General features: G+C 41.4%; 1 protein-coding gene across 29 annotated transcripts in view; it reads left to right on the forward strand.

Moving 5' to 3' along the window:
- Nucleotides 1-25,712, forward strand: part of AFDN (afadin, adherens junction formation factor) — a 364,648-nt gene that overhangs the window by 234,401 nt on the left and 104,535 nt on the right. The window lies entirely within an intron of this gene.

Consider the following 25,712-nt stretch of genomic DNA (forward strand, 5'->3'; position numbering starts at 1 on the left):
CAAAGGAGCAAAAAAAAAAAGTATGCAATTCACCTTTAGTCGGAGGAAAATAACTACTGTACTATTGTTTTTGTAATTTAATTTAAATTGAGGGAGAACATTTGAACTTAAATATTCTGAGAGTTGTATTAGTTATTACTATTACTAACATACAAGTAAGGTGCAAATTATTTGAATGATGAGATAGGAGAGTGACCAGAACAGGCATGCTCCATCTCCTGTGATGGTAACAATGGTGTGAGGCACCATATCCCCACTTTAATATTCAAAAACTCAATTGCCAAAAAACCTAGTCAAAGTGTTAAGTCCTTAGCAGTGGCAACTCCACAGGTGAGGCTGCAGCGCAGTCCAATATTCAAATAGGGAAGCCACACCAACTGTCACCAAAACTGCTGCCAAACATCACTGGCAGCTGGTGTGGCTCCCCTATTTGAATATTGGACTGCGCTGCTGCCCCACCTATGAAGCCACAATGCCACCCAGACAATGAGCTTACAGTCCCACAGCAGTTGGGACATGTTGCTTTGTCACCCAATCACTTTGGTTGAGAGGAAACATTTTAATACTTTACACTCCCTCAAGGTTTAGAATTTAAAAAAATCTCTGCTTAGTGGGTGTTTAAGTCATGGAACAGGTATACTCCCTAAATTTCATGTTTCCAGGTGAAGGGGTTTAGACATGGTGTTGATGAATCAGTTAATTAAGACATAACACGGGATGGAAAAGAATGTTCTGGAGGTGACTTACAGAACCCTGATTATCTAAAAGGCTAAATTGAATCGGTTAAGTGGAACATTCTAGTTCTAGTTTTCTATTTTAAGATATTCTAAGCACTGCTGTAGGTATTTATCTAATTGCAGGAAAAGATATAAATGTACAAATGGGGCATAATACAACATTAGAATTCACTAGGAAATAGAGCTTTTAAATTGTTAAAACTTGAAATAATCAAGGAGGCATTAAATAAATACAAGGAAAGTAACAAAATGCTAATTATGTTGGCTGTTAGAAACTGATTACAAAATAATTTAAGAATGTTCATAGCTAAAAATAATATAAGACATATTTAGAAGTGGGCCCCTCAAAAATGTCTGGTAGCAAAATAGAAAGATATCCTCTTAAATAAGTTCCATTCAACAGTATCCCCAAATGCGGAGAGTTTCGTAGTGTAGTTGAAACCAAGCCTCAATTACTTGGAAAATGCGCTGATATGTTTTCCCAAGACTGGGATTTATCTGCAAATTGCACTGGCACAGCTGGTATACTCCACCATGTTCAGAGAGCATTGTTTGAGAATAGATAGTCCACTATGTGTCCCACAACTTTTATCCAATCAAGCAATTTGATACGTAACTTGCGGGTCAGATGTATATTTCTAAGCTGGCAATTGCAATTTTTGGTTGCGATTTGTGACATATGAAGGGGTGGCGGTGTTGAGGGCTTTGTGGGTAAGGGTGAGTAGTTTACTTGGATTCTGGAGGTATTGGGGAGCCTTTGTATACTTTTGCAAAGTGCTAGAGTGGTGAGAGAGGAAGTTTAGCCTTGCTGCAGCACTTATGAAGGATGGAATTAGAGATGGATTGGGGAGGGGAATGTCAATAGCAGGAGGTTCCAGTAGTGAAGGCTGGAGATGATTTGAGAGTGGGTAAGAGTTTTGCTGACATCTTGTCTAAGAAAATGATGTACTCTGGTAATACATATGTGTCCTCACACATCTAGACTCTATACGCCATGCAGCGCGATATGCCTGGCGTGATTAAGCTGCCAGATGCTGTGCAACTCTGTTAGCATATGGTGTCTTTTTTTGCGAAAATGCATCTTAGTCACAATGCGATTGGGACGCTTCAGGCTCCTGTACTGAATTCATTTGATATGCAACACTTGTATATCTGTGTTTCTTAGTCTCTTTTGTAAGACCCTGATGGTGCCTGATTTATCAACTTTTTTTTTTCCATTAACCATAGTAGCTATCCATTGGAAAGTCTATTTCCTAGCTGCTCCTAAATAGCAAATCAGATGCAGCACACTATTGGCATACAAGGCTTCCTAACAGAGCTGTTACTTCAATGAAGTCTCTATGTTGCAACTGTTATGCAGCTGTCACTTATACGCAGGCCCGGCGACTAAGGGAACACCTGTACCGGGCCCGAGGTCCAGAGGAACCCAGAGGACCGGACGGGCACAAAATGGGATTGCGGACTCTGTTACAGCTGGCGGACCGTGGCTGCCGGGACCCATAGCTGCCACTTAGCCCCAGCTCCGAGTCTGGCCCGGGCAGCATTGGGCTCTTCCAGGTGGCTCAGCTGCAGCCCGGGCCTGACTTAAGTGAGCAACGCGGCAGCGTGACTTCATAGGTCACGTCGCTGCCAGGGCCGTAACTAGGGTGGTGCGGCATGTGCCACTGCCACCGCACAGATCGCAAGGCAGGGGTGGGCGCCGGCTTACCAGAGCAGCTCCTCACTGATCTCTGGAAGGATTTTCCCCTCTGTCCTTCCTTCTCCTCCTCCCTGACTCTTCCTCCTCCCGTCCCTCTTACCCTTCAGGAGGCAATGTGTCATGTCAGCTCAGCCAAGAGGGAGCCGCCCCTGCACAGTCAGCGTCCTCTTACTCTCTTGTAACGCTACAGGTGCAGCGTCCCTCAGCTCGCAGACCCTGCTCTTATGGCTGCCAGCCGTGGACGGCTACTGCACCAATGTGCTCCCGAGTACCCATCCTCTCTCCTGGCCTGTTCTATCCTGGCTTTTCCCCTGCAGCAGTTGGTGTGTGAGGAGAGCATAGCATTCAGTGCAAGGGTAAGTTCCTGGGGTGTGGGGGCTGTGTGCTTATTCATGTTATCTAGGGAGGAGGGATAATACCAATAATACCTGTGGGTGAGGCGGGATGGGGGGGAGGTGCAGTAGTGTGTATGGGTGTGTGTGTGTGTTAGGGGGTGTATACAAATATGACCTGCGTCAGGAGTTGTAGTAATGTGTGGGTGTATACTAATAATAACTTGGGCTGGGGGGGTTTGGGGATGTAGTAATGTATGGGGGGGTTCTTGTATATTAATACCTGGGGTGTAGGGGGGGTGCAGTAATGTGTGTGTAGGGGTTTGGGGTTACTGTAAATGTATAATTATTTTATGTGCTTTTGGTAATTACTTTTATGTTGTCATTGCTCTGTCAGGTACCATACATGATTTTTTTTTTTCACATTTCATATATTGGTTATTACTTAGGAGCTGGTGCTGCCTGAGTCTTTGTAGTGGATGCCGTCTAAATTGCTGTATATGATTCTGTCTCAGTGACTGGCTGCTATGATGTGTTTTTTTTTTTTCATTGTGCAAAACTGATTGTTAAAAGTGCGGCGTGATATGCTGTGTACCTGGTTGTAAGTTTGCCTATTTGTACATTTGTCTTATATTGTGTGTGTCATGGCAGCATATGCATCTTGTTGTGACGACATTGTTAGGCACAGCTGGGGCTTAATATGTTTGTTTGCAGTTCTAATGGAATTGCTGATCTTTTTTGTGTTTCTCAGCACATTGTGTAAAATATTTAGGTAAATTTAATTAGGTGTATGTCTTTAAAAAAAATAAAAAATAATTGGTCCATCAAATTCAAGTTTAACTTGCCACAGTTGATAATTTACCTAATGGGTAGAAAATAGTAATTTCATATACTAAAAAAAATGACAATCATATAAACAATAGTCCTGATGTGTGGTCCCAAATAGGGTAGGGCTTACATAAAAGAAAATGGGAGTGCCATGCCCTCTTAATGGCCCTTTTAAAAAATGGGAGGGGGGTGCTGATGCTCTTTCTGGCACAGGGCACTAAAATGTCTAGTTATGGCTGTGGTCACTGCACGTAAAGCAGGCTGCGCCGTTGCAGTGTATAGGGGTGGTAGAGGAAATCAGTAACAGCTAGATCTCCCTTCCGTAGATGTAGAGGAATCGGGGCTGGGGCAGGGGAAGATGATGGGTGCTGGGGATAGAAGAAGGTGAAGGGAGCATAGGAAGCTGATAGGGGCTGGGCAGAGGAAGGTGAAAGGGGGCTGGGGACAGAGGAAGGTGATGGGGGCTGGGTATATAGGTAAATGAAGGGGCAGAGAAAGGTGATAGGGGCTGTGGGCAGAGAAAGGTGATGGGGGCTGGGGACGGAGGAAGGTGATGGGGGCTTCTGCTGGGCTAAGGATGGTGATGAGAGGCTGAATTTGAGGAAGGTGATGAGTACCGAGGATGGCTAGCTGCAGACACCATCCCTCCTACCCCTGAGGCAGAGCTTCCCAAACGCGGTCCTCAAGGCTCCCCAACAGTTCAGGTTTTAGAGTCATCCATGGATGAGCACAGGTGGTTAAATCAAATTGATTGAGGTACTGATTAAGTCACCTGCGCTCAACCATGGATAGCTCTAAAACCTGAACTGTTGGGGAGCCTTGAGGACCGCCTTTGGAAACCTCTGCCCTGAGGCATCTACAACACTGTCCTCAAGAAGACCGTGCAAGAGATGGCAGACAAGAACTACAGCCTGCATAGTCAGTGACAGTGTGGTAACTCATAGTGTATTTTTACTTTATTTAAAGGCTGTCATATCTTTCAGTTAATATTCTCACGCTTCACATATCACACATGCAGGGGAGGGATGTGCGGGATCGGGATGGTGGTGAGAAGGTGGGGCCCCCATAGACCTCAGTATACCGGGCCTCGAGATTTCTGTTACCGGTCCTGCTTATACGTTAAATACTGCTGTCTTTTTTAAGCTTTGTGTTTTAGTTGACGAATGTCCCTCACCAGCAGCTGTTACTCTTGTTTTACTTGCATAAAGTCTCTGTTTTGCGAATATTATATAGCTCTCTTGCACATAAACACTGCTGTATCTGCATGTGTCTTGCAGCTTGTTTCATATGACTAAAGTCTCTTAGCTTCTTTTATGCTGCATTCACTTCTGTCACTTAAAGTATTTCTGCTGGGCTATTAAGCAGCCATCACTTGTACATATGCAGCTGCTGTGCTTTTCTGGTGGCTATAGTTGGCATACACTAGTAGGATTCTGGGGCAGACCCGTGGTAGCATGAAGGATGTATGAGATGTGGATTAGCAAGAGTAGTTAATTGGAGAAGTGGACGAACAATTAATCCAACTTGTGTAAATTAGGCAATGGGTAAATAATTATTTACCACCCCTGGCTGAGGTTGTTAGAGTAGGCTGTCACTGCCGCTTTGACATGAGATCCAGGATTATTACAGTTTGGTTTAGTATATTGAGCAATCAAACAGTGATGGCAACAGGAATGACAGGCTCTGTGGGACCTGCAGCTGAATACAGATAGTAGTTGTGCAGATCCCAACACAGCCTTGTTCCATGAAGTCAGTTCATGGCGCTATTGTATCATTTACCAGCAGTATCCTCAAATACTGTATAGGATGCTTTTTATCTGTAAATATAAGAAAATGTAGAGGTTGGCACATAGTTAAGCTATTGTGCATCTATCTGCCAACCACATGCATGCTAATTGGTTATGCTAAGTACTTCTACTTGCTCCAAATACTTGTAATATGACTTTTGTTTTGATATTTTGCCTTTGTTCTTAGTGATATTTCTTTCTGTTCCCCTTTAGATTGTAAGTTCTCACAAGCAGGGGCCCTCTTTCCTCATGTGCTCCTCCTTCCCTTACTCATACTATCATCTAATCCTAACACGAAGGGCAGAATTTACGAAAGAGTGGGTTCTGTAAGCCGCTGCTTCCCGGCGAGTTGCAGGTGAATATTTAAAACGCCACTCTGAGTCAGTGTAAAGCACGCCGGGCTTTTACACTGACTCCGGATGCCGTTTTAACTATGTACCTGCAACCTGCTGGGAAGGAGCGGCTTGAAGCCGCTGCTTCGTAAATTCTGCCCTTAGTTGCTACGCCCTGCTGCTTATTTGAGTGTTATGATCACTAGTGCATCAATGTTTATAAACCATGTCCTTGTGCTGCAGTGTTTTGTACCGTAAGTCATTGTTTTTTTTGTTTGCGCATTTGTTTATGCACTTTGTAAGGCGCTGTGGCGCCATATAAATAAAGGATGATAATAATTAGTTTCAATTTAAAATGTATAATGCAGTGGAAGCAGCTATATTGCTAAAACAACGCACAGTAAATCAATGTGTGTTCTATAACTCACATGCCAATAAACAGCGAGAACAAAAGTTAGAGAAAAGAAAATATATATAATGTTTTTTATCTAGCTCTTTTCAATAGGACTCAAAGTGCTTTACATTTGCATTATACAAAATAAACTAAACAGAAAAGCTCTAAGCATTTCAGTTGTATTTTATTAGGAACTAAATGGACATTAATGAAATGCTTGAATAAACAGGTAAGTTTTGAGTCTGTTTTTGAAGTTTCTACAGTGGAGTCCTCTAAAACTCTGCCAGGAAGCGAGTTCCAGAGAGCTAGGGCCAAATTAATGACTGCAGATCGCAGTAAGCTAGTTGGCCAGTACAGAAACAGAATCTGCTTTAGGGACCCTGGTAATGTAGGGATCTTAAAATGTATTTGCTCTTTTAACAGCATCCAAATGATGGTAGTAGAGAATGGGTGTTATGTGGCAGGAATGGAGCTGGTTAGTTAGCAGCCTGGTAGCAGCATTTTGTAGCATTTTGTAGCAGCTGTAGGCGTTGCAATTTTTGTACTGAGACCCAGCTAAAGGGCACTTCAATAGTCCAAGTGCGAGGATACAAATGTATGTATTGGTGTAGGCTAATCTGAGGGATTTAAGGGCTTGATCCTGGCTAAATTTCTCATATGAAATAATGAGGATTTGCATGCACGATGTTTAAATGTCAAGCCACTTTGCAGGACAACACCAAGATCCCACACATGTTTAGTGTTTTGCAATTCCGAACACCCAAGCATAAGTCCATTTGGTTGGCTAAACTGTAGTTTTGTCCTTTGACAGTAAGCTGCTGTCATAACGACGTCTGTTTTGTCAGGATTCACTCGTAGCCATCTGGCACTTATTCATTCCTGGAGCTCGACTAGACAGCTCTTTAGGATTGGTATTGGATTCTCAGTACCTGGAGCAAAAGACAGATACAGTTGTTTTATCATATGCATAGCAGTCATAGACCATGACATATGATTATTTTACCCTATGGTGGATAGAAACCTTGTGGAACACCAAATGACCGTGGTACTGGTGATGATGGTGTGGCAAGCCATCCAGAGAGAGAGAGAAAAAAAATTAGGTAAAGAAAAACAAGAGAAATGGAAAGAGAAAAGAGGAGACAAAGAAAAAGGGAACCGTAAATAATCAACTGTTAGAAAAGTGACAGTTGGGAGCTGAGTGGCTGGAGCACCATTATCATACACAGTGAAATTTATCACTCGGTTTGGTGATAAAACTTGTTAATAAATGGGGGCCATAGTGTCTTAATTGGCTTTGCCTATCCTGGTTGGTCTGGTCCTTTTTGGGGAGCACCCCTCTCTGAAATTATTGGATATTCTATGATTACACTTTTCCCCACTCTATATGCACATACACGGAGGAAATTGAGATCAGCATTAACGCTTTCTGCAAAAAAGACTCCTTAGTGTTTCCAATGTACTCCACATTGCACAGTCTCCTTTAGGATTATTGAACTAATTTTTCCATTTATATACATATTTTATATGATTTCACTGGGCGGACAGTATACCTTTTTTTTGTTTTTTGTATTTCTCATTAATGGAGAATTAGGTGGTTCTCTTGTTTGTATATAGTAGCTGCCTAGTTTCTATTTTTTGCACCTTTTTAAACCCACCCTTTCTTTTGCTTTGTATTTGTACCTTATGAAAAGTTCTCTTGCAAGTATAAAGCTGGCCATTTACTGCATGATTGTGCAGCTAACAAGCTCACAAGTACAGGGAAGAAGGGACTGGGATTTATGGAGGAGTCTCCATTTACAGCCCAAAGTTGGCAGAATAACAGGTGGACCAGATAGGATTGAAAAGCAAGCTGAATGGTCCACACCATTTTTTAGCAGTTTTCAGACTGAGAACAATTATTGTTCCGTACAATACACTTAACGATAATCGTTCCAGCCAGTCATTTAGTTGGCTGGTTTGCACAATTATCATACAGTGTATGGCCTGTTTTAGTGGTAAATATGCCAAGGGTCATATCTGGCTGAGATTAAACACGCTGGGCATCGCTGAGACAGGCGAGAGTTTTCCTTCAAAAAAAAAAACCCTCACAAATTTACTAAGAATCAAGTTTGACTGAATCGTTTTTCCAATGAACTATGGACTTTGTCGTGTGTGAATTCAGTGTATTTGGCTGAAATGAATAGACCTGCCAGTGAGCAGCGTGTTGGGCAGAAGCACTGTACAGATCAGTGTTATCCTGTGTGCTATAGGTTTTCATAAAGGGTTACAAATTAAAAAGAAAAAAAAAAAAAAACTGAAACATTGAATAAATCCACTTGTTCGTTAAGATTTTCTGGCTAAAACTTAATTATTGTGATGTCTTTCATCCTTCTTAAATCTCCCATAGAGAGTGGAGTTTTTGATGCTTTCAAGCCACTGCTGTCTTTAATGCCCTTTACACATTATGCCGCACATTAGCCCCCCTATGCATTGCCCCCAGTAGTAGTCGTCCCCCCATGCATTGCCTCCAGTAGTTGATCCCCCTATGCATTGCCCCCAGTAGTTGACCCCCCCTATACATTGCCCCCAGTAGTAATCCCCCTAGGCATTGCCCCCAGTAGTAATCCCCCTATGCATTGCCCCCAGTAGTAATCCCCCCTATGCAGGGCCCCAAGTAGTTGACCCCCTATGCATTGCCCCCAGTAGTTGACCCCCCTATGCAGTGCCCCCGGTATTGGCCCACCTATTTGCACTTTAGTGACCTGGGCCTAATGCCCAGGTCACTCACACCTATTTGGGGGGAAGATACCTTCAATTGGGCCTATGTAGCCCGGGCCTTGTGCCCACCTATATACCCACAGGCCTTTTGCCTGAAACACTGTCCCTGCGCCGGCCACGGATTATGTGCCGATGCTGGGATTAGACACTTGATCCCAGCACTGCTTTCCACAGCAGCAGCCAATGAGTCTGACTCTCACTTTTGTCTATAACAAACAGCATTGTGTCTTTCTCAGGGACACACACGCTGTGCTGCAGCCAGCTGTCAGGGATTGGCCACAGCACAGCGCGTCCCCGGGGACCCGGCTACTTTTTAAAAGTGAGTCCCCATTGCTCAATATCAGGTAAAATACGCGCTATAGCGCGTATTTGTGAACACTGACGCTATCTATTATTTTTAAATATATCACTAGGCATAAACAAAGAGCTATCACATCCCTCCTATACATTCCTAAATATTGTTTGGATATGTAAAATAACAAGGCGCCACTCACGTAAGTTCTGGGAAAATGTATGTAGAAAAAGTTTAGTATCATGGCATGCAGCAGAGGGACATTCAGTCTTATTTTACCGAAATACAAACTTCTACAAAATAAGTTGAAAATTCAGTATAGTTTTGTGAAACAATAGTTAAGTCCCTCACTTCGTAATTGGGATAAAACAAGCTCCCTTAAAACATAACTTCTTACCTTATGCTTTTCTCTTCCTGTCTATATCTGTTTTCTTAGTGTAGCTAATATTTATAGTCTAGACTTGGTATATTTTGTTTCTTGGAGTTTTATTCAGTTTGCTTCCTGTATTAAACTAAGACTGAAAAAATAGTGGTATGTGCAGATCTGCCTCAGATCCACAGTGCGGTTAAGTTTTATAAAATCCAGATGAGTTGGAAGCAACTTGTACAAAATATATCCATTTTTCAGTCTGTTAGCTTGCTGGTTTCTACTATACCTCACTGCGAGCCAACATATGGTTTCCTGTTTAATTTAGTGTTTTTTGGGGGTTTTTTTATTTTCAAGAATAATAATTTTTTATTCTGCTATTGTTAGCCCAATATTTTATTTTTATCTTTTTTTTTTTTTAAATAAAGAAAAGGTGGAAGTTAGCTGAAAGTAAATCTGCCTTGCAGATGTTACGCAAGAGCCAGAATGTGTGTTCTGGGGTTTTTTTTTTCTCCTTGTCAGTGCTGATGCATGCATATGTTTGTGCCACAGCATGTAGCTGCTCCTCTCAATATATACTGAGTGCATCCAGCACAAAACTGGGTAAAGGTGAAATTAGGCTGAAAGAAGAACTTTTTTTTCATTTAATTTTTTTATTTAAATCTATATTATTATTTTTTTTACGGAGATTAACTCTCCAGAACAATGTGGTTTTCAGTTGTTGGAAGAACAGAGGCTACAGTAAGTCTGAAACATTTTCTTTCTGCTTTGCATTATATTGTTTGTTTGCGGCTGATTTTCTACATTTAATACATTTAAAGTATTTCATTTATGTTCCGTCTCCCACACCTTGCTTTGTGCATAAAATAATGTTTACCTTTACCTTGCCTTTTATCTAAAAACGAGTTTTAAACTCCTTGTTAAACAAAAATCATATTTGAGGGGGCTGGTCTACAGTACTTTTAGTAAGGCTCCTTTAATTAGGTTTTTAAAACACTCATTGTGATCAAATATTATTCATTATGTATGTTATGTCATATAGACACTGGGTGTGGTAAAGGTTTCAACATAGTTTTTACTATATATGCGTCTACTTCTTGTAAAATACTACAAACTCCACTAAAAGTGACACCTAAAATGTTAATATAACTGGAAATATCCAATCACTAAATTCAATGGTGTTAAAATCAAACCCTAAATTCTCCTGGTTTCATTTATCGTATGGTACTCTATTGTATTCCTGCTTTGAGTTAACCATGCAGATTTAATTGTCACCTTTTTGTTTTACTTGCTATAAATATTAAATGATAAATGCATAATCCTTATTGTAGTATTTGACTTTCTAGTTGGAGCTCCATTCTCTTACCCCGTATTCATGTTTTCTCCTCCCATCCCCTTCCTGTCAGTCTGAGACATGTGATAATCCTCTCTGAGTACAGCAGCATTGGCAAGTGATATCTTTGACATAATTTAGGGCAGTGGTCACCAACATTAATTGAGATGGGAGTTATTTGAGAAAAATTAGACTTCTTGAAGAGCTACATTTTATTTTTGAAAACTAAAATCTGGCTAATAACCACATTTTTCATAGAAAAACAACAATGCATTGAGAGCTGTCAGAAGGGAGCAGGGGGCTGCTGGATGGTTTGTGCAGGCGGGAAAGTGGCCGGGTCCCACACTCCCTCCAAACAAGTGCTCGGTCTCTTAAGGCGGTCAGCGCGTCTCTCGATTCGGTCAGCGTGGAGCGGCGAGACTGCTGGCAGTTTTGTCATGCAATGCCGCGTGTGACATAGACGTCCTATGCGTGGCTTGCATGGCGTCAGGTTACTGCCATAAGGCGAGATACCAGGATTGTGGCCGCGAGCTACTGCTGGCTCGTGAGCGACGGGTTGGCGACCACTGATTTAGGACATGGTCAGGCAAATTTTTTTTTTTTAGTAGTCAAACCACTTGCTAGAAATTATTATTACAGTAATTAGGAGAATTGTCACCTGGTACTTTCCTTTCCCCTAACTGAACCTGAATAAGGGTCATGTCTGGATGCTCTGTAAACTGTAGTAGCTGCCTTGATGGATGCAAATAGTTCAGCTTAAGATAACTGGTACCTATTTATTCCTCGTAGAAGGGGGGGAGGGGCACAATACTTACACAGAAGGGCTTGTATCAAAAACAAAAGGGGCCAACAGCTTTAAATGTGTGTTTCAGGTGGCATGTATGTTGAGTTTTTGCTTTCTTGCTAATATTACTAAGCATATTAAGTATTTGAGTAAACTGAAATGGTAACCATTACACAATCCTCAAGTTACTCCAAGTCGATCATTTGATGGTTTTAATACTTACATGTTGTCCATGTTATAATGTCACCATCTGTTTTTCGTCATTTTTCACAATTTACTTGATGGTCCTTATAGTTTTTGCTGTACTTGCCATACTGTCACCTTGTGTGTTTAAACCATTTTTCATATTCTTGCTTTTTTTTGTGTATTTGTATGTGTGTTACAAAATGTTGACATGTTGTTAACATAAAAAGGACTGGAGATTCTGCCTGTCGTCATTATGAATGTCAACATTCTGTCAATGTTGACATTCTGGATGTCGAAATAATGACCGTATGCCTATGTAAATACAGATGTGTCCTACATCTAGCCTCAATACGCTATGTAGTGCGATATGCCTGGCTTTAGTGAGCCGTCAGGTCTTGTACAACTCTGCTACCGCCTGGCTTCTTTTTTTTCTTTTTCTTTGCTGAAAATGTGTCTTAAGTTGCAATTTGATGCAACTAGGACGCACCAGATTACTGACACTTGTATATCTGTGTGCGACTGAGGCTGTTAACAGAACTTGGCGTGGAAAAAACTGTCTATTCTGCAACGTAGCACTTCACATGCTGATTGAGAAACTCAGTCGCGCACACATATAACAGTGTCACATATCAAATGAATCGGCACAATATCCTAATGCGTGCTAGTCACATCGCATTGTGACTTGGACACATTTTCGTCAGAAAGACGCAAAAAGGACACCTGGCGCCAACAGTCTCACGGGGTCAGGTGCGCCAAGATGGCTGTTTGACAGAATTGCAGCAAAGACGAGTAAGGAAACATCTGTATATGTATGTTTATCAATACATAGAAATAAAATTGTAAGTTCGTATGTGTGTGTATATATCTTTCTATTTACAGTATATATAGGATCTGACAGTTTGTTTGGGGTAATCTATTGATCCACTGGATGGATTGATGGGGTGCTCACTATTCTATACAGCATTGGTCGAGGAAGGTTTAGATGTATGAACCATTCATCTGTGACAAAAGGGAGCCAAGCAGTGACTATTTTATTGAAGCAAGTCAAAGAGAGTCAAGGGAGTCGGGGACTGAGCAGGGTCACGTCTGACAGAGAGAGAGATGGTCTTAAACAAACCCCAGAAGATGCCCTGATGCAGACACAGTAGCCAGGAAGGAGCCAGGGGAGGCAAAGCTATCAGGGATTAAAAAAATAACCAACCATTGGAACACCATCGAATGATTTCAATTCGATGTTGTTAAACATCTGACCACCACCATCAAATGGTAAAAATGTCACTATCATAACAACACATCGATGGTTAGTACCCATCAGATTTCGATGTCCATTCCTGTGCTGAACCTGTAGGCGGAGTTCAGCCACCACTCCTTCACCATGAAGTGCTCCCTCTCCAATGTGATGTTCCAGCTCAGCCACACGCCATCAGTAAACAGGAGGGCCCTCCCACTGTTCTTGCACAGGGGGACCACAGTAGGAAGCCCAGGAAAATTGTGCAAAGAGGATATTGCTCATTTCTGTGTTCAGCAGTCGGGGAGGGGTGCGCATGCATGGCTGCGGAAATATGCACAGGTGCCCCAGCCCCTGGGACGTGCTGCTTTATAATGCCTACGTTAGCTGCAATACAAATCTCTCATCCATGATCCTCCTGCCCTTCCTAGCACACCCCAGTGGCCGGCCCACAGACAGCTTGAGGGCAGCAACTGGTGAGATGCAAGGGGCTGGAGTGAGAAGCAGGCGGTTGTGTTGAGATGCAGGGGGCTGTGGTAAGAAGCAGGGGCCTATGGTGAGATGTAAGGGGCTGTGGTGAAATTTAGGATACAGTATTGAAATGCTGCGGGCAGGAGTGAAAAGCAGATGGCTGTTGTGAGATGCAGGAGGCTGTGGCGATTTGCTCCTCTACAAAGCTGGTGTTGGCCGCTAGTGTGTGATTATATGTGTGTGTGTGTTTATATGTGTGTGTGTGTGTATGTATATATATATGTATGTATATACTGTGTGCGTGTGTATATGTGTGTGTGTGTGTGTGTATGTATATATATATATATATATATATATATATATGTATACTGTGTATAAAAATAGAGTGGGGTCACTCCATGGTGCATTAACATTTTATTTACAGGTATGCTCTAAAAACATGAAAAAGTGATATGGCAGACTCGTACCAAGTCACTATCTGTGTGGGCTGGTTAACACATGGCACTATGCATACAACCAGGCAAGCTCCTACTTGTGACCAGGGCCCATCAGGACCACTCTTCGCACTGCTAAATCCCGTCAGGCAGCATGCCAGGAACACGTGAAACACCAGGAGAACCGGATCACTATCTGGTAGCGTCGTCAAGCCCTGCTTAGATTAAATAAAATGCCCACTATGGGCTATGAATGAAAAGTTTAAGAAACAATGGTACCGTATACTTAATGAATGCTCATTTGAATTGATGAGACGTTTGGTATTTGAAAGAGAGAAAATATATTACGAGAAAAGTAATGTAACATCAAATGGAAAAATAAATACGGAGAGCTTTAAATCAAATAAAAGTAGTGTCACATGTAGAGTCTAAGATCATGGAGACTAAATTAAAGAAGTATAAGAGAGATAAAGAGGATTACCAAAACCAACAAGTGAGAAACTGGCATTCTGCCCCCCAAAAATATATCTCTCGTTCAAAAGTTCCAATAGTACAAAATCAAAGGGCATTTTAACATTCTGGAAGTAGGAAAAATTCCACTATGTTTTCACAGAATAGGGACCAATATAAGTCCACAAATATGGAGAATGATTTTTCCAACAAGAATAATGTAAATTGGCAATTTAAAAAAGGACCCAAAGTAAGACAGAGGAGATTTGTACCACAAAAGGGCTTTATACATAGTAATAGATATGAGAGGTTGCGCTCTATGGATCAAGAGTCCCAAGATATTTTTTTGGGGGCAAGATACCTGGAGCAACATTCTACAATCCCAAATGGGGATCACCACAGTGGGAGTAAAAAGATGGAAAACCAGCTTCTAAAAAAACAATCAAAAAAGAGAAATGACATTGTGTAGATACTAAAGGGGTATAACAATATCTATAAAAAGACATTAGGACCCACAGAAATACAAGTCTTACATAAGTAGTTGTCTTATGCTCCCACTTGTAAGGCAAACAAATTGAATTTATATATTGATTTGAATTTATAAATTATTAATATAACATTAAAACAAAACTTTCTGAAGATGATGCCGTTGTGAAAAATTGTGAATTTCAAAAAGATACAATTGAGTCTGGTCTAAAACCAAAATCAATATTTTATCCCCTTAGATTGAAGGGTCCTTTATATAGAAATGATTTTCCAAATGATGAAATGAGAAGTAGGAAAGATAGGTACTAAGGTGAGAAACCCCAACTTAATTAGGAAGGAAATGGAGGCCCTGAGAGGTCTTTCCACAAATGCGGAAATAATAAAAAATGCAGATAAAGGAGGGGGGGGTAGTGGTGATGAATCGCACCTATTATGAGCAAGAAGTGTACAATCTATTGTCGGATATAAAGTCATATAAGAAATTGGTGAAGGACCCCACCCATGAGTTTCTAGAGGAATTGGGTCAATTGCTGTAAAAAGGTTTAAATACTAAAAGCATTTCGTTAGCGGAATATAAGTATCTACAAAATAAAACCCCCAAATATAGCCTCCTTCTACCATATTCCCATGATAAAAATAGATTTTGTACCATGCGCTCACCTTGTCTATATATCATATTATAGAAAATGTAGCTAAGGTATTATATATGATGATTAAGTCCTATATGGAAGGATCAAGGTATGTCCATATAGGACTTAATCATCATATATAATTTTTATTAGATTATTTTACCATCATACTCCTACTACCAGAAAGGAGACATATAAGAGTCTAAAATAGCCATCCATATCACTAGACGCATTGGTATATGGTGTCTATATAAATAAAAGATTGTTTATAACATTCATTAGATCTGTTGTCATCTCCACATTTTTTACCTTAGCTACATTTTATATAATATGATATATAGACAAGGTGAGCGCATGGTACAAAATCTATTTTTATCAGTATAATTTTGTTGGAGGCAGGACATCTCCAGTACCAAGCAGCCCCCTAAAACAATAAACATCTTGTTGAGCGCTGTTCACATTTTCCATTTCTTACCATATTCCCATACTACACAGAATCATCACACATCCCCAGGACACCCAATAGTCTCGGGTATTGGGTTTTTGACCTCGAGATTGTCAGAATATGTAGACATTTTTATTAAGAAGTACGTTGCACATCTACCATCGTATATACGTGATTACACCCATGTCCTACAAATATTTAAGGACATTAGATTGAAGAAAAACTTTAAATGGACTACGATAGACGTTCAGTCTCTTTATACAGTGATCCCACTCAACAAAGGTATTAATAGTATAAGAAGGGTGCTTACAACCGATGGCAACAGAAAAAATTACATTTTATTTGTGATTCTGTCTGAAATTTGTCTTAGTAAATAACTATTTCATGTTTCTGGATGAATTGTTTCTTCAAATATGCGGATGTGCAATGGGAACCGCAATGGGAACCATTTGTGCATAAAGTCTGGCCAATCTGTATATGGGGGAGTGGGAGAGGCCAGTTTTGTAGAAAATAACTGTGAACACTTAAATCTGTATAAACGGTTTATCGACAATATCCTAGTAATTTGGGATGGTGATAAGAGTGAATTTGATTGATTCATAATGGATATCAATTAAAGTTCATATAATCTAAAATTCACATACAATTATGATGAAAAGAAAATAGTTTTTCTATGTTTGCTACCAAGTGTGGAAAATTTCCCCAGAGTTGAAACTGTTGAAACCTCTACCCACTTCAAAATGGTGGATAGTAACAGCTATTTGGATTATATGAGCTGTCGCTATCCTCCATGGAAAGATAACATCCCATGTCTCAATTTTTTCGTTTGAGAAGAAAGTGTTAAGTTTGATGAACAGGCCAAAATATATACAGACAGATTTCTAGAACCTGAACAAGTGATAGAATCATCTAAAAGCAAATCCCTTTAGAATGTAAGCTCTCACGAGCAGGGACCTCATCCCTCATGTGCTTTTCTTTACATTTTCTTCTACTCCTTACTCCCCATAAGGGCACCTAACACGTGACTGCCAACTCCCGGCTGCTTATTGAGAGTGCTTTAATCGCTATTGCAGCAATGTATATAAATCGTGTCCTTGTACTTCACTGTAATGTACTGTAAGTTACATGTTTCTTCACTTATTAGTTCTATGTACTATGTAAGGTGCTGCGGAACACTTGTGGTGCCATATAAATAAAGGATAATAATAATAATAAAAGGGAAATGGAGAGAGAAAATTTATGAAAGTATAAAGCTAGGTCCAAAGAAAAGCAAAAATTGTGTCTGTCTGTAACACAATATAACAATTTAGATAAACAAATAAAAAAGATGTTTAATAAAAGCTGGCATATCCTTAAACTAGATCCAGTACTGGCGGAACACCTCCCCTAACACTCGAGTATTGTGTCTAAAAAAGCTAGCAGCGTGAAATTCTATGTATAAAAAAGATAACACAGATAGTGACTCCTGCCATATCATTTTTTTTTTGTGTTAAGAGCATACTTGTGAATAAAATGTTAATGCACCATGCAGCTGTTTTTTTCTAATAGTAATTTTCATCCTGAGGAGATTCCAGGACACATATTGCAGAGGGGAAGCAGCGGTCCAAACAACAGTGGGACTCTGGTGTGACTGTAGTGCCACAAATAATAATAGTTATAGCGCTGTATGAATTACTTACAGCATACAGGAATGAAACAGTTATGCCCAAACACAACTATAGTAGTATATTCTAAAGCAATAAGTACTACCACATTAATGGGACTTAAAAGATATGCATCATATTAGAGGAATGTTCACATCACAATGAGTTCCAGTTAATTTTTTCATTGAGACTATGGGGTTGTAGCGTATTTAGTTTTAGTATCCATCTGGTCTCTCTTCTCATTAAATCCAGAGTTCTGTAACCACCCCTTGGTTTGGTAGGGACATGATATTATGATCATATATTTCAAAGATGCTAACGAATGATTATGCAATTTGAAATGTTTAGCCACTGGCTGCTCAATGTCCTTCCCTGCCAATGATAGCCTTATGGCCAAGCGACTAGTCATACCTAATATAGTAGACTACATGGGCATACTATAAAGTAGAGATGAGCGGGTTCGGATCTCAGAGATCCGGGGCGAGAACCGAACTTGCGGTCGGTTCCCCCGCTGGCCCCGGATCTCAAACCGAGGCAAAACTTTCAGAGACGAAATCTCGCAAGCTTTCGTCTCTGCTTTATACGGAGCATGCGTCGGCGCCATTTCACTCCGACTGTGGAGAGTGAACAGGGAGGGTGGGTAGAGTAGGGCTGGTGGTGTCTGCTGTGTCCATCTGGGCTGGTGGTGTCAGCTGTGTCCATCTGGGCTGGTGGTGTCAGCTGTGTCCATCTGGGCTGGTGGTGTCTGCTGTGTCCATCTGGGCTGGTGGTGTCTGCTGTGTCCATCTGGGCTGGTGGTGTCTGCTGTGTCCATCTGGGCTGGTGGTGTCTGCTGTGTCCATCTGGGCTGGTGGTGTCTGCTGTGTCCATCTGGGCTGGTGGTGTCTGCTGTGTCCATCTGGGCTGGTGGTGTCTGCTGTGTCCATCTGGGCTGGTGGTGTCTGCTGTGTCCATCTGGGCTGGTGGTGTCTGCTGTGTCCATCTGGGCTGGTGCTGTCTGCTGTGTCCATCTGGGCTGGTGCTGTCTGCTGTGTCCATCTGGGCTGGTGCTGTCTGCTGTGTCCATCTGGGCTGGTGCTGTCTGCTGTGTCCATCTGGGCTGGTAGCATGCTGCCTGTGTCATCAATCGCTGCTGCTTCGGTCAGGGGTGCTCCAGGCCCCAAGTTGTGAGCAAAAATAAATAAATTATATAATTAAAAAGTGTTTTTTTTTTTTTGTTTTTTTCTTTTGTGCGTGTGCGTTAGCCGCATCTTGGCAACACTATTGCTGCTTGCTTGGTGACTGCTGCAAGACCGCAGTGAATATGGACTGCAGTCACATGACAGGAGAGCAAGAACCACATGTTGTAGCTGCCGGAAGCAGTCATGATGATGCAAGGCCGTCAACGTCCTCGTCCTCTATGAAGGCCGATGCACCAGCCATGGACATGGAAAAGCAACTTTTTACTTTATTAAAGAAAAAAAAAATCTAAAGCCAAGTTGACTTTAGATAAACAAAAAATCGTCAATATGCCATTCACTACACGAAGTGGCAAGAAAAGGATAAGGCCTTGGCCTTTATTTATGACTGGTGCTTCTAGTGATGATAGCCCTTCTGCTTGTTGTAGTAGTGGTGGTACTATAAAAAAAATTCAAGTTGTTAAGAAGAAGAGGAGTAAGACAGCTCCGGAAGAACCAACTGTGTGCCCCAAGAAATCAAAATCACAATCCCTGAGGAGAGTGCAAGTGTATTCGCGGTTGCCATGTGCGAGCCAGACCTTTCAAATAGTGTACTTGAGGATCCTCCTTCCAACATTTGTGTGCCCTCTGTAAATGTGGGGAAGGGCAGTCAACATATTGCTGATGTAGTCATCGAGGATGCTTCTGTGGAATTGCATATGGAGGATGAGGAGGATATTTCGGTAGTTGCTGCTAAGGATGATGAGGATGTTGATGCCGAGTATGTCGTTTGTGTAAGTCAGGCAACAGTTGTTGCCCATGGTATGAAAAAACCCATTGATGTTGTCATGCCGGGGCAAAAGACAAAAAAATCCACTTCTCACGTGTGGAATTATTTCCACCCAAATCTGAACAACAGTTGTCAAGCCATCTGTAACCGATGCCAAGCAAGAGTGAGTAGAGGTAAGGACCTTAACCATCTAGGAACCTCCTCCTTGTTACGTCACTTGGAGCGCATTCCTCAAATTCCAAATTGTATGCCGCTATGTTCCAAAACTAAAAACTTAACAATCAGTCCAGTGTCACCTACCTGCTCATTCTCTATGGGATCCAAGTGCCTTCGATCTCCACCACCTACACCTGCATCATCAACATCCTCATTAGTCAACGGAAGGAGTCCTGCTGCACCCAATGTTATAAGCATGATTGACTCCTCTCCTATCCGTGATTCCTCAGACGGATCCTTGATGACTACGCCTGTTGCTGTTGCTGTGAGTGGATCTTCATCCCAGGAGGGGACCAGGAGGAAGTCTACTTGTAGTACTGTAACCAAACAACTGTCAAACAATCCTTTGCAAGGGCGAACAAGTATGACAGCAGTCAACCAGTTGCACAGCGAATTACTGACGCCAAAACAGCTATGCTGGTATTAGATGTGCGTCCAGTATCGGCCATTAATGTAGTGGGTTTTAGAGTGTTAATTGAGGTCCTGTGTCCCCGCTACCAGATCCCTTCTAGATTCCACTTTGCTAGAACAGCAATTCCCAGTCTGTACAAGGACATTAAAAAAACCTTATTAATGTCCTACGAAATGCCGTTGTACCCACTGTCCACTTGACCACTGACATGTGGACAAGTGGGGCAGGGCAAACTAAGAATTACATGACTGTGACAGCCCACTGGGTAGGTGTATTGCCTACAACAGCAGCAGCAGCATCTACCGAATGCCAGCTGATTCAGAGGCAGGCTACTCTTCGTATAACTGGTTTCACTAAGAGGCATACCGCTGAGAACCTCTCAGTACTCAGGGAAATCATTGCAAAATGGCTTATCTCATTTGGACTCTCCTCGGGATTTGTGATTTCTGACAATGCCACCAATATTGTGAGAGCATTACATCTGGGCGAATACCAACACGTCCCATGTTTTGCTCACACAATTAATTTGGTGGTGCAACATTTTTTTTTTAAAATGACAGGGGCGTGCAGGAGATGCTCTCGGTGGCCCGGAAAATTTCGGGACATTTTAGACATTCGGCAACTGCTTGTCGAAGATTGCATGACCAGCAGATACTGTTGAATTTGCCCTGCCATCAGCTGAAGCAAAAGGTAGTAACTAGGTGGAATTCTACCCTCTTTATGCGGATGGAGGAGCAGCAAAAGGCCAACCTATAACAACCCGGCTTTTTGTTGGATTCAAATAAGCCCTGCTGGGATTGAGAGTTGGTAATGTCCGTTTGTACGAAGATGTCATGCAGGTTCTTACCCTTCTATAGCTTGTCATGGGTTTGATATTTTTAAAACAAGAAAGATCTTGATCGCTAGATATAATAGGCCAAATTGCCTTGGTGGCTCTTGGAATCACCTGGCTGGCAGTGGAATATTGAGTGGACCATATGAAGTGTCTTTCATTTTGCTGTCCCGTTGTCTTCTATTACCTTCTAGTAGGCTCTAGAATATCTTCTATCTAATATATATATAGTGTGTGGGTATGTGTGTATATATATATATATATATATATATATATTTATATATATATATATGTGTGTGTGTGTATATATATATATATATATATCAGTGCTGTGCAAAAGTTTTAGTTAGGTGTGGAAAAAATGCTGCAAAGTAAGAATGTTTTCAAAAATAGAAGTGTTGATAGTTTATTTTTATTAACAAAATGCAAAGTGAATAAAGGGAAGATAAATCTGAAACAAATCAATATTTGGTGTGACCACCCTTTGCCTTCAAAGCCGCATCAATTCTTCTAGGTACACTTGCACACAGTTTTTGAAGGAACTCAGCAGGGAGGTTGTTCCAAACATCTTGGAGAAGTAACCACATATCTTCTGTGAATATAGGCTTGCTCAAATTCTTCGGTCTCCTCATGTAGTTCCAGACAGACTCGATGATGAGATCAGGGTTCTGTGGGGGCCATATCATCACTTCCAGGACTCCTAGTTCTTCTTTACGCTGAAGATAGTTCTTAATGATTTTGGCTGCATGTTTGGGGTCCGACGAGTGCCGCTATAGAGGGAAGCGTTGTATGCAATATTGAAACTTTCACCACGGTCACTAATATCCTGCATATGGGAGTGCCGAGAGGTTTGGATTTTTATACAGTCCTGTTTGTACCCTGATGAAAAGGCTTATGAGCCTTGAAACGTCGGCCTAAATAAACCACGTTTGCATTTCTTCAAGTCCGGATGAGTGCCGCCTGGTCTATTGTTTTTACATAGACACCCCTTTTATATATATATCTATAAAATATATATGTATATATATATATCTATCTAGACTGCGACGTCCTGCTAGTCTGCCTCTTGTGATGTAGATAGCAGAAAAGTTTACCAAATTCTCACCGGTGCCCGGGGTGGTGGTGTTAGGAATGGGAGCTGGGGTACTGGGTCAGTAAAGAGGGCCTCCTGGCTTGACACAATCCTGACTGTCGGTATTTCATACCAATCCCAGTCAATCATACCAAACAGGTGATAAGAAACATCATTTACATATGTAGGTTGAAACAGTAATTAACAGAAACAGATGTGTAGGAGGCCCTGCTACAAAGGTGAGGTGTTGGAAGATCCTTTCATAGTTTGTACACCATGCCAAGGTAGTAATACTGCATATAAAAAGTTCCAAGCTACTTTGTCATTTAGTTTTATATATATATACTTTGTGTGTGTGTATGTATATACATGTGTGTGTGTGTGTATATATATATATATATATATATATGTGTGTGTGTGTATATGTATGTATGTGTGTGTGTATATGTATGTATGTGTGTATATATATATATATATATATATATATATATATATACACACAAAGTATTAGGTTTACCCTGCACACTGAGTTACCAATAGGTACCCTCACCTGTTCAATAAAAATGCAGAAAAAGAGAAAAAGGTGTAGCGCTCAGCCTATTTGTCATACCATACAGCCCTAAAACCCACAACCCAACGTCAAAGATTTATTTCGTATGGGAGTATGTGTCCTGTTCTGGTATGCAATACCTACTAATTTATAATAATAAAGTAATTGAGATTTATCAAATATGTTTACTTCTAACACATATTCTTATAACACATGAAAAATATAAATGCAATGCAGTACATAAATAGTGGATGGTTCTTGACTACTGATGGTACAAAATCATCCAGTAACAATTCACTATTTACCCCGTATGTATGCGGGGGTCTAAATGACAATAGTCTCTACTGATGTTGAAAAAAGTCCAATGTAATATACTTAGTGCAAAAGTCTAGGTAGACTGCGGCGTCCCGCTAGTCTGCCTCTTGTGATGTAGGTAGCAGAAAAATTCACTAAATTCTTTCCGGTGCCCGGGGTGGTCTTCTTAGGAATGGGAGTTGGGGTACTGGGACAGTAAAAAGGGCCTCCTGGCTTGACACACTCCCCTTAGGACGGGATACTCTGTGGTGTATCTGTTGCCAGATGCACTCCGGGGCCCTTGACTCGGAAGGGGCAGGTCGGTGCCTGTGGAGGGGATGTACCGGCTAGGGTTCAAATGAACCGGTTGCCGGGCACACTCTACGGGTAGGGACTCACCTCTAGGATGCATTCCAGACGTCCGCTCCTACTCCTCGCTGGTTTCTCTTCTCTGCTTTAGGATTTTAAAGTGTCTGTTAGGCTTTTTTTTGATGGTAGAATTCCCTAATGGGTTTCAGCCATCTTTGGCCTTTTTCTGGGAGATACTGTAATGGATGGATTCAGAGACCTGTATTGGAGGTTGCCGGGTGGTACCAGTCTGTGCAAATCTGTCTGACTCTTTTTTGATTGATGTTTAGTTCACATCTGTTGGTCATTTTCTCCGTCACTCCGTAATAAGGTTTCCTTAGCTGTGCTGATACATATGAGTTGTATTTCTTTGTAGGTTAACAAGCCTTTTAATCTCAGACACACACCACAATGTCCACACTTCTCTGGCACGCTGCGAGTGGCTAAATATACAGACACAGGTGCGATTCTCAGGCAGTGTAAAGTGACAAGCAATCAGCGAGAAATCCGAGCTATGTGAATGCAATTTTCATGTTGCTACAGCTCTAGCTGTCTACCTGGGTTCACCTCCGGGGTGTGTACTAAACTCGTCCTGGCTTGGATGGGCTTTGCAGTCTTTAGGTACAGAGTTAACCTTCCGGAATGTTAACTCACCTCGTCCTTAATGGGGCATCTGGTCAATGTAGCACATGCGCCCCCAGTAGTGGTCCGCCCTATGCAGTGCCCCTAGTAGTGGTCTGCCCTATGCAGTGCCCTCAGTAGTGGTTCACCTATGCATTGCCTCCAGTTGTGCCCCTTCTACAGTGGCCCCAGTGTTTTTCCACCCTATGCAGTGCCCCTTACATATATAACACAAGATACACACAATATACTTACCTGAATCCCTGCTTCTGCACCCGCCACAGTCTACTCCTTTGTCCTCCTGCACGGCACTATGGGAGAGACGTCATGACGTCTCTTTCCCATCACCCACTGCGGGAGCCAGAAGGCGGAGCTCATGAGAGAGCTCCAGTCCGTCTCCCTCCGTGGGTGCAGCAGCCAATGAAAGTCTGTCTGACTGTCAATGGCTGCTAAAACAAACACCGCCGCCGCCAGATAGTACGAGTGGCGACGGTGCGTTTTGTTTCTGTGTAGTGCAGACCGCTCTACATTTAAATCGATCATGGAAGGGGGGGGGGGGGGATTTCTGGGTACTCAGAACCCCCCCTCCCCTTTGTGCACGTATAGGTCTAGTTATTTTATTAGCTCCATTAATCTATACAAAGCGAGTTATTTACTATTTGATGGATGCAATAATAGGTGATGAGTAATGTAAGTTGCTGTGGACCGTAATAATTAATTTATGGAGATGATAAAGCAGAATATAATGTGCACTGTGCCAATTCACTCTTAATTTTAATGTGTTGCATTGTACAGTATTCCTTAGAAATGTAGTATTTGTCAAAAAAGGAAAGATGTTTGATAGTGTACTTTATGGCAGAGGGGCCTGCCTAGTGTGGGACAGGGGTCTGTAGCTACATCACTGGTAAATGTCATAGTTAATAATTGGATCAATGAGAAGATTTTAGAAGGTATTTTCCAACACACTTTAGTAAATGTTACAAATCATCTTTCATTACATTCGGATTGAAGTTATCACGCAACACAGGCTACTGTCTATCTAGTATGTATATTGTGTATGTATATGTATATTTTTACCATCCATTCTATTTATTTTGTGTTTGTTTTACGTTTTTGCCACTGAACAAATGGTTTAGTTTGCTTCCTCTTTTGTACCTCAGTACAAGAGAAGTTTTGTCCTTCTGGATATGTCTGCAATTAAACCAGTTATGGTAATCGTCACATGTTTTTATTTGGAATGTTTTTAATTTTCATATTACCATGTATTGGAGACTTCCCAGATATACAGTATTTAGTTTGCATTGTACCTCAAAAAAATGCCACCCAGCAATATCTACAATGTCTTTCAAATTTAGCTTAGCAAAATGTTTTATTTAATCCTTTTTTATTACGCTGTAGGCAATATGTAAGATAATCGTTAAACCTAAAATATTTTAAAACTGCTTCATCCTTTTTTATTTTTCAGTTCTGACAGAGATGTTTCTACAATGTCTTGCAGAGCCTGATATTAATATGTGAGATTATATATAAAATGTGGGTCTAGATTTCTTTACATAACATAATATACAGGAATCAAAGCATTAATAATGAAGATTAATCTCAACCTTTGAGTTCAATGGAAATATGTATTTTTGGGTTGAGTATGGGATGCCGGCGCTCGGGACCCCGTCAGTCCAACGCTGGCATTCCGACAGGATTAGGATACCGATAACTGTCGGTAGGTATCCTAACCCTTCTCCTAACACTCCCACCCTGTGCCAAAACCTAATTAATAGTGATGTCTAAGCTTGTCTCAGGCCTTAACAC

Source organism: Taudactylus pleione, unplaced genomic scaffold (genome assembly GCF_031769625.1).
Source record: "Taudactylus pleione unplaced genomic scaffold, aTauple2 ptg000275l, whole genome shotgun sequence".
NCBI lineage: Eukaryota > Metazoa > Chordata > Amphibia > Anura > Myobatrachidae > Taudactylus > Taudactylus pleione.